This window comes from Pseudomyrmex gracilis, unplaced genomic scaffold (assembly GCF_002006095.1).
Source record: "Pseudomyrmex gracilis isolate BER0280 unplaced genomic scaffold, ASM200609v1 scaffold_127, whole genome shotgun sequence".
Lineage (NCBI taxonomy): Eukaryota > Metazoa > Arthropoda > Insecta > Hymenoptera > Formicidae > Pseudomyrmex > Pseudomyrmex gracilis.
In genome coordinates, this window is record NW_018020711.1 from 1 (window position 1) to 7954 (window position 7954).

Genomic DNA, 7954 nt, shown 5'->3' on the forward strand with positions numbered 1-7954 from the left:
TATCTAGAAATACATATGTATATGTTACGTGAGAACGTAATTTACTGTTTCAGAATCAGCTCATTGCGATAGGCTATACGCAACATCTGTTTTCTATTTTTTAAGTATGGTAATCCTCAAAACTTATAACTTTTGTTAGGATTTTAATAACTAAATCTTATATTTAGTGAATTTATAAGAGAAAATACAATTAAAATTTACTTGTTTCTGAAATTTATAAAACCTAACCTCATTTGACTTAATTTTATTTTGATTTACAATTTACTTTGTGTGTAAAAATTTCCCGAGTCGAAATTTAGCGCCTACAATAAACCTCAATCTCTTTTTTTGAGGTAGTAGTAGAGTCAAAGTAGACGTTATCGAATGCAACATGTGTGCGATATAAGCTGCTACTTTGTCACTACAATACGTCGTTTTGTTACTGCTAACGGCTTCAAAGTAGGGTTTAAGTAAAACCTTCCGTTAGCGCTCTAGACCCTGAAATGTACATAGATTCTTACCGGTACTACTTTTGTGATATTAAAAAATTTAAACGATTGCAAATGTTTGTAATACACAGAACACAAAAGAGATGTAAATCCGACTTGGCAATCTTCGCGTGGTACATCTTGGATGTAATGTCGACAGTACTATAACTTTGAAGCTTTATAATTCAAAAAGTACTTAATGAAAAAGTACTTTATTATAGTATTTTGAAAAACTCTCGAAGTAAATTACGAGATTATGTAATAAAAATTAAAGGATTCCGTTTGAAAAGTTTAAGTGACCTTGACAATGCAACCCAAAGTCAAATCAATGATACTATCTTACGTCTTTCTTAAAGTCAAAATTTTTGTCCAAAACATTTGTCGATTTAACGCAGTTTCTGAGATATTTGAGTGAATTTTTTAAAATGGGACACCCTGTATTTTATACGCTTTGGATCAAATAATAAAAACGATATTATTTTAAAGATAACTTTTGTAGCATAATAGATGAGGTTTGTTCAAATTGCTTGGCCAAAAAATGTCCAGTTTTAATTAACTAGTTCTGAGAGAATATAATCTTTTTTTTCTCTTATCGTAACTTAATTTATCGTAACGTAACTTATTTCCATATTATGACTTCAAAGGCTTCTGAAGCAGCACTGCTTTTACGCGTTCTTTACTGAACGCAAAGTGGGACCGTCACTGAAGCACGAGCTATAAAGAAAAAGCAAGTGACATGACCTGTAAGAATCCGGCCAAACCCGAGTCGAAATTTAACGTCTACATTGAACCTCAATTCTTATTTTTTTATGTAAGAGTAAGAGAAAAAGTAAATCCTTTGACTCTGCTATACGTCAAAAATTTCCTTTTTTTCTACTAAAGTTTTAAAGTAGGGTTCAATTCTCATCTCAGACTACGCATTGCTCTGATAGGCTCAAAGGTGGAGTAAGAAAAAAAGTAAATGCTACTTTGACGCTGCTATACGTCCAAAATTTCCTTTTTTCCTGTAATGTATAAAGTTTAAATTTTGACTTGGATGAATTCTGAGAGTTAATCATAGACGTAGAATATATAGACTGCGCGTTTGGCTGAAAAGATATCTTCAACGTTGAAAGAGACAACACACTTTGAATAGTAACTCTCTCTCTGTCTATCAATGTCTGTGGTGGGATCAGGGCCTACTGTTTTATATCACCAGAGAGAAACCTGAGAGCGGCCATGCCATTGTAGTTTCTTATGACGGTTTCAACAGCTGGTTTTAGCCGTATTTTCACAAAAGTGGAACTCAAAGGCCGTTCTCCATGAAACTCAAGTCACAGGTCTCGTGGAACTGATCAATCACGTTGGTCGATTGGCTGATTTGACTCCGCAATTGGTCAATTCCACGAGATCTGCTACTTGCGTTTAATGTAGAACGGCCTTTGAGTNCCACTTTTGTGGAAATACGGCTAAAACCAGCGGCTGAAACCGTCGTAAAAAATTACAATAGGATGGCCGCTCTCAGATTTCTTCTGATATCACTTAACCTGTCATCACCTCTTAATCTCTTTCACTCCTCTTCACCCCTACTATTTTTCTATCTCCACTTTTCCACTACTATTCTATCAATCAGCAAAGACTTATTTTTCCACCACTACTTCGCTAGACAAAGATGAGGCTACTATTCAACACCAGCTGTCTCTCTCAACGTTGAAGAAATTTTCTTAACATGGCAAAGGTAGGGAACGCGCATCTATACATTCTACGTATATAAAGTTAATGTACAGTGCGGAGCACCATATCGTGTATCGTGAGGAGAAGCAGTTCTTCTCCAGCCGTCTCCTACTACCACGCGCCAGCGGCCCGAGACTTAATCCATATATCGGCACGGTTACCGATGATACATACCGACGCGGTTATCAATAATACTGACAGGCATATGACCATAAAATTATCGCGAACATTGAAAAGAGTAACTCTGCATTGAAAGTGACTTCAATAATTTATATCAAATATTTATTTATTTAATTCTTAGCGTTTACGTGATATAAGAAACTTACTTACGGTAAGTATAAAAAAGTAAAATATATTTAAGTAAGAGAGTAAAAAACCATGACAATAGATAAATGTTATAGTAAACCAATTAGTAAAATATTAAGAAAAAAAAATAAAACACTTCAATAGATTTGTATAATTAGCGTTAAATTTTCTTTAAAACGTCACAAGTAAAAACTAGTAAGGCAATATTATAATAGTTATGTTTATATATAAATATATATACATATATAGTTGTATATGTATTTAAAAATTTAACAAAATAATGATAATAACAAATAATGTGTGTGTGTGTGTATGAAAAGATAAGAAGGATGAGAGAGACACAAACAATTATTTTATATAATTTTGAAGCAGTTACGCGAGATTTTATTTTATAGGGTTGCGCTCAAAAATGTTCTTCTGTCAAATATATATTTATGGTTCTGTGACAAGAACTGTTTAATGTGACTCTGTAAAATACTTTTTTGTGGCTCTGAAAAGAACCATAAATATATATTTGACAGAAAAGAATCATAAATATATATTTGCTTGTTGGCGAGCAACCGCCCCGCTTGCCTTCCGATCCCGTACCTATTCCGCGATTCAGTGACGCGCTGTGTACGTCCGTATACATGTATGTATAAATGTATGTATGGATATAGTTTTTTTTAGTAAAAAGAATGTTTTGTAGTACATACTTTTGTAGTACACGTTTTATAGAGAAAGAATTTTTTGTAGTATTAAATCAATTTTTAATTTTTTAATTGAAATACAATGCGTGTTGCGCGTGAACTTGGCGCCTTTTTTTAACTCTTTTTAAAAAAGTTAGATTGTTCGGTGAAATTCTTGTATACATATAAAAAAAAAGGTAAAAAAGTTCGCCAAGTAAACGCACAACACGTAATACTTTAAATTAAAAGTCTAAACTCAAACTAGTATTTATAAAAAGATGTATTTTATTTTTAATATAAAACATCTTTTTTCTACACGACCTCCGTTACAAAAAAAGTGATATAAAAAAGTAGCACCAAGTACACTTGTGTACATTTAAAGAAATTATTAAAAACATTATAAAAACATTAGACAAAAATAAAAAGTATAAAATTATTATATATGTATCAATAGTTAGATTTTGCCTTTTGTGAAAAGTCGAAATATAAAAAATAATTAAGGCAAAAAAACTTGGCGTGGCTGCACCTCAGTTAGTGAATAAAATGTGTTTGTCATGAACGTGTGCACATGAATCTGATGATAACTAATTAGTAATGCTTTAGTAAACTCTATCTTTTCTTAAGCATTACTGTTGTACATAATAGGTACTTGTGTTTTACTGTTGGAGTAGTAATAAATTTTGTAATTCTCATATTCTTTAGCATATTTAAACAAAGTATTATGTACTCCAAGTCAATTATAACAAAGTTTTTGTTTTCATGTGCACATAGACTTAATCGTCAAGGTAAAAATAAAAGATTTAATTTATATAAATACAAAGAAATCCTATGATTAAGGTCAATATCGAGCATTAAAAACAGATGTAAAAAATATATATTAATAANTTATTAACAAAAGTAGATACATAGTATATGTTTGGTGCGAAACGTTTCGACATGCACGGATGTCATCTTTAGTCGCTTAGTACAAAAAATAAAAAAATGGTTGTCTTGAAGTCGTATATAGGTTGATGCGCATACCTTGTGTTAGAAGAATGTTATGTCACATCATAAAATAATCTGAAAGATTGTCACAGTGAATATATGTACAGAACCTCACAGTAAAATACACAAAATTGAAAGAAGCTTACAAGTCAGCAGTAAGAAGTCAAATGCTGGGCAAAGTCAAGAGACAACTTTTGTTAATGAACAAAANTTTANTTTTGTTAATGAATTTGTAATATATATTTTTTACATCTGTTTTTAATGCTCGATATTGACCTTAATCATAGAATTTCTTTGTTTTTACAACACGAGCNAATTATATTTTATCTNTTAAGTTACGCTGGTCNAAAATGCGTAAACACCAACTTTTCTTTNGTTATCATCGTTATAATTTCAACTATTTACGTTCTACGTTCGATGAACGTGTTAGTCTTTCGTTAAAAGANTGGATCCATCTTAANTATAAACATATTCGTGTNTTTTCGGATATTGTGTTTTTATCGGAATGTAAAAGTCNTAACGTATATCCTAAACATATAATAGCTCTTAGTAAACTCACTGTACATGTTTCACATTTCAAAGCTGTCCGTAAACTAAATATCTTACGTAATTCTATTAGAGTTAAACTATTAAATATTGAAATTTTCGATTTACACAGAACTTTATACAATTTGAGTCATAAATTGTCACCATTGTTCTTTACACTCTCCAATTTACTTCCACAATATATTTTGAATAATTTAATTAAACATCATACTGCTTCGGTTTTTAATTGCTATAATAGGCTGTTATCCAAAAACCGTAAAAAACTCGATTGGTTAATTAAACAAAGAAACATTGAAACTAATGACAACATTTTACCTATTAACTACTTTTACTCTGTTTCTAAACTAGATCATATACTTGTTACTTTTTTATAATGTTTTTATAATGTTTTTAATACTTTCTTTAAATGTACACAAGTGTACTTGGTGCTACTTTTTCATATCACTTCTTTTGTAACGTAGGTTTTGTAGAAAAAAGATGTTTTATATTAAAAATAAAATACATTTTTTTATGAAGACTAGTTTGAGTTTAGAATTTTAATTTAAATTATTACGTGTTGTGCGTGTACTTGGCGCATTCTTTTATCTTTTTTTTAAAAAGGTAGTTATTACTAGATAATATACAAAGAAAAAATACGTCTTGTGCATATGAAAAACGATTCAGTATAAAAAAGTTCATCAAAAGTTAAAACTACGGTGGATTTGCTCATATATATGTATATATATTTTGCAACAACCATCCAGCAAAAAACTCTCATGACTGTTTTAAATTCGCGCTGTCAAACTGAAACTTGAGTAATTATATATTTACGCAACGCACACGTAAACGCGCTTGTCTTCAGGCTTTTTGTGAAACAAATTGCGCAAATCTCTTGAATATCGTATAATATACTTGTATTTTATACGATGCTCCGAGGTCATTTTACAAGTCAAAATTCTTATTAAACGTTACGTCTCAAGATAAAATTTTGGGACTTAACCGGTTATGTAAGCGTTTGTATTTTAACTGTATAATCTTTTTTTTCTTTTTCGCGAAGTTTTGACGTAACGTTTTCACTTACGTTTTAGACTGTAAATCTTGGAAAAGCATTTTACGTTGTCATATGTAACAAGCGCTCGTGGCGTGAACTTGCCGTATAGCGGGCTTGGTGGAAAAAAGACGGAACATAGTATGTCCGCATTCTTCCCCGAAGAGCCGAAGTGCCGAGCGTAACGTCACGGACAGCGGTTCTCGCTTGTGTGCGTGCCCCTGTCACCTCGGTGCTCACGGTGCTGGCCGGTCAAATCTTTCATCATTGTTCCTCGGTCCTCTTCCGCATTAAATATGCTGAATCGGCCATTTTGAAAAGTAGTCGTAAGTATAAAAGCGGTAAAAAGCATAGGCGACTAGTAGAGTGCGACTAGTAGAATAGCCGAGACGTCAAAAAACGTGACAATCCCGACACTTTTGTGAAGTTGGAAGAAAGATTGCAGCGATACTAGTAAGTATCTTTAAATTGTATTTTATTTTTTAAATGTGTTCCGATAATGTCGATATTAGAAAGTGACCAAGTAAATTCAAACACCAATCTACACGCGTTAATGGTTTTAAGTAAACGGCGCNAAATTTACCTAATTTAAAAGTNAAGTCGACTNACTTTCTTTCTAGTTTTACATTGCAATCATGTTTNAATTACGCACTNTTAACGTCATAGCTAATAAAATTGAGTTTGACAATTGTGGTCATATNGATTTCGTGGGGGNTAAGTTCTGGTATAAGAAANAATTTACAGTTAATATATATGGACTGAAAAAAGTTTTTTCGGAATATATGCCAAGGTGATTTATGGACTTTTTAACGAATTTACGCTTTTGAAGACAATCTTTTATACTTTAGTGTGTGTTTCATTTTTGAAGCTAGCAGTTACAATTTTCAATGTCTTAAATTTTTTGTTTTTGCTACAACTTTAGTAACTCAGTTAGTCAATTAACGACTCGTATGTAATATTGTTACTTTTACGAAAATTAATAGTTTAAATAATTTATAGAAAGAAAACAAATGTACCTACATATCAGTAAAAGAAAGGAAGACTTGACGCGACATTCGTAAAACTTTCAAAAGGAAAAAAAAGTTGACAAAAAGTCATCGCTACTGTCCACACGCATTAGTTTTGACATAAGTGAAAACGTTACGTCAAAACTTCGCGAAAAAGAAAACAAAGATTACACAGTTAAAATACAAACGCTTACATAACCGGTTAAGTCCCAAACTATCTTTAGACGTAACGCAAATTTAGTTTAATAGGAATTTTGACTTGTGAGATGACCTCGGAGCATCGTATAAAATACAAGTATATTATACAATACTCCAAGAGATCTGTGCAATTCGTTTCACGAAAAGCCTGAAGACACGCGAATTTGCATGTGCGTTGCGTAATATATGATAATTATGTAGGAATATTTAGCGACCGCTGTCTCGATAACAAACATCGTCAACGGTTTAACTCTTTCCGTTTGAGTCAATTTACGCAAATACGCTNGATACAAGTATATACATATATATTTTATTCCTACATTCGGCCATCCTGAAGCGCAAATCTGACCTCAGATTTTCTCTTAAGTGTCGGAATCTTCTATAATGTCAGCTGTTTCGATCCATGGCTTTATATGATCGCTAGACGTAGATGTTTCAAATGGTCCCTCTTGATTGCCTACTTTTCTAACAANGTATCTATCATTACGCAATAATCTTATCACTTGATAAGGACCTAAATACTTGGAAGCACATTTCAAGCCCGGACCCAACTGCGTTCTCTTAATAGCCACTAGATCGTTTTCGTGATATTGTCTCGCTTTTTTACGACGCTTGTTATATGTTTTCCTGTTTTCTTCTTGAACTCGCATTATTTTTTGTCGCGCTTGCTCTCTTAACTCNTCGCGATCTTCTAAAACCAATTTTTCCCACTCACTCTCTATCATAATTTTTATTTCCGGATCATTTTTTAATCTCATGTGAGTGCCAAATAATTGAAATAGCGTTACGTCCGTACTCCGGCTCGGAATCGCATTAAGATATTGTTGAGTCAAACTCAAATACCTATACCATTCCCCCGACTTAGGCGCAGCTAATTTTGTTAATAATGGTATTAAGGTGCGATTTACTCTTTCCACTTGANCATTCGACCGTGGGACGCCTGTAGTGATTAACACATGCTCTATATTTTCGCTTCGACAATAGTCACGAAATTCGATAGAGGTAAAGGCGGTTCCTCTGTCTGAGATGATTCTCCTA

The 7954-nt window shown here is 32.5% G+C and overlaps 1 protein-coding gene across 3 annotated transcripts in view; it reads left to right on the forward strand.

Annotated features, from left to right (window-relative positions):
• The first annotated feature begins 5973 nt into the window (after nucleotides 1-5973).
• LOC109856627 (putative fatty acyl-CoA reductase CG5065) overlaps nucleotides 5974-7954 on the forward strand; it is a 13245-nt gene continuing 11264 nt past the window's right edge. For 2 of the 3 annotated variants that reach the window (XM_020432115.1, XM_020432114.1), the window contains exon 1: nucleotides 5974-6164. The gene's annotated coding sequence lies outside the window, so the exon portion shown is untranslated. The remainder of the gene's footprint in view (nucleotides 6165-7954) is intronic. The other variant, XM_020432113.1, reaches the window with a different exon arrangement.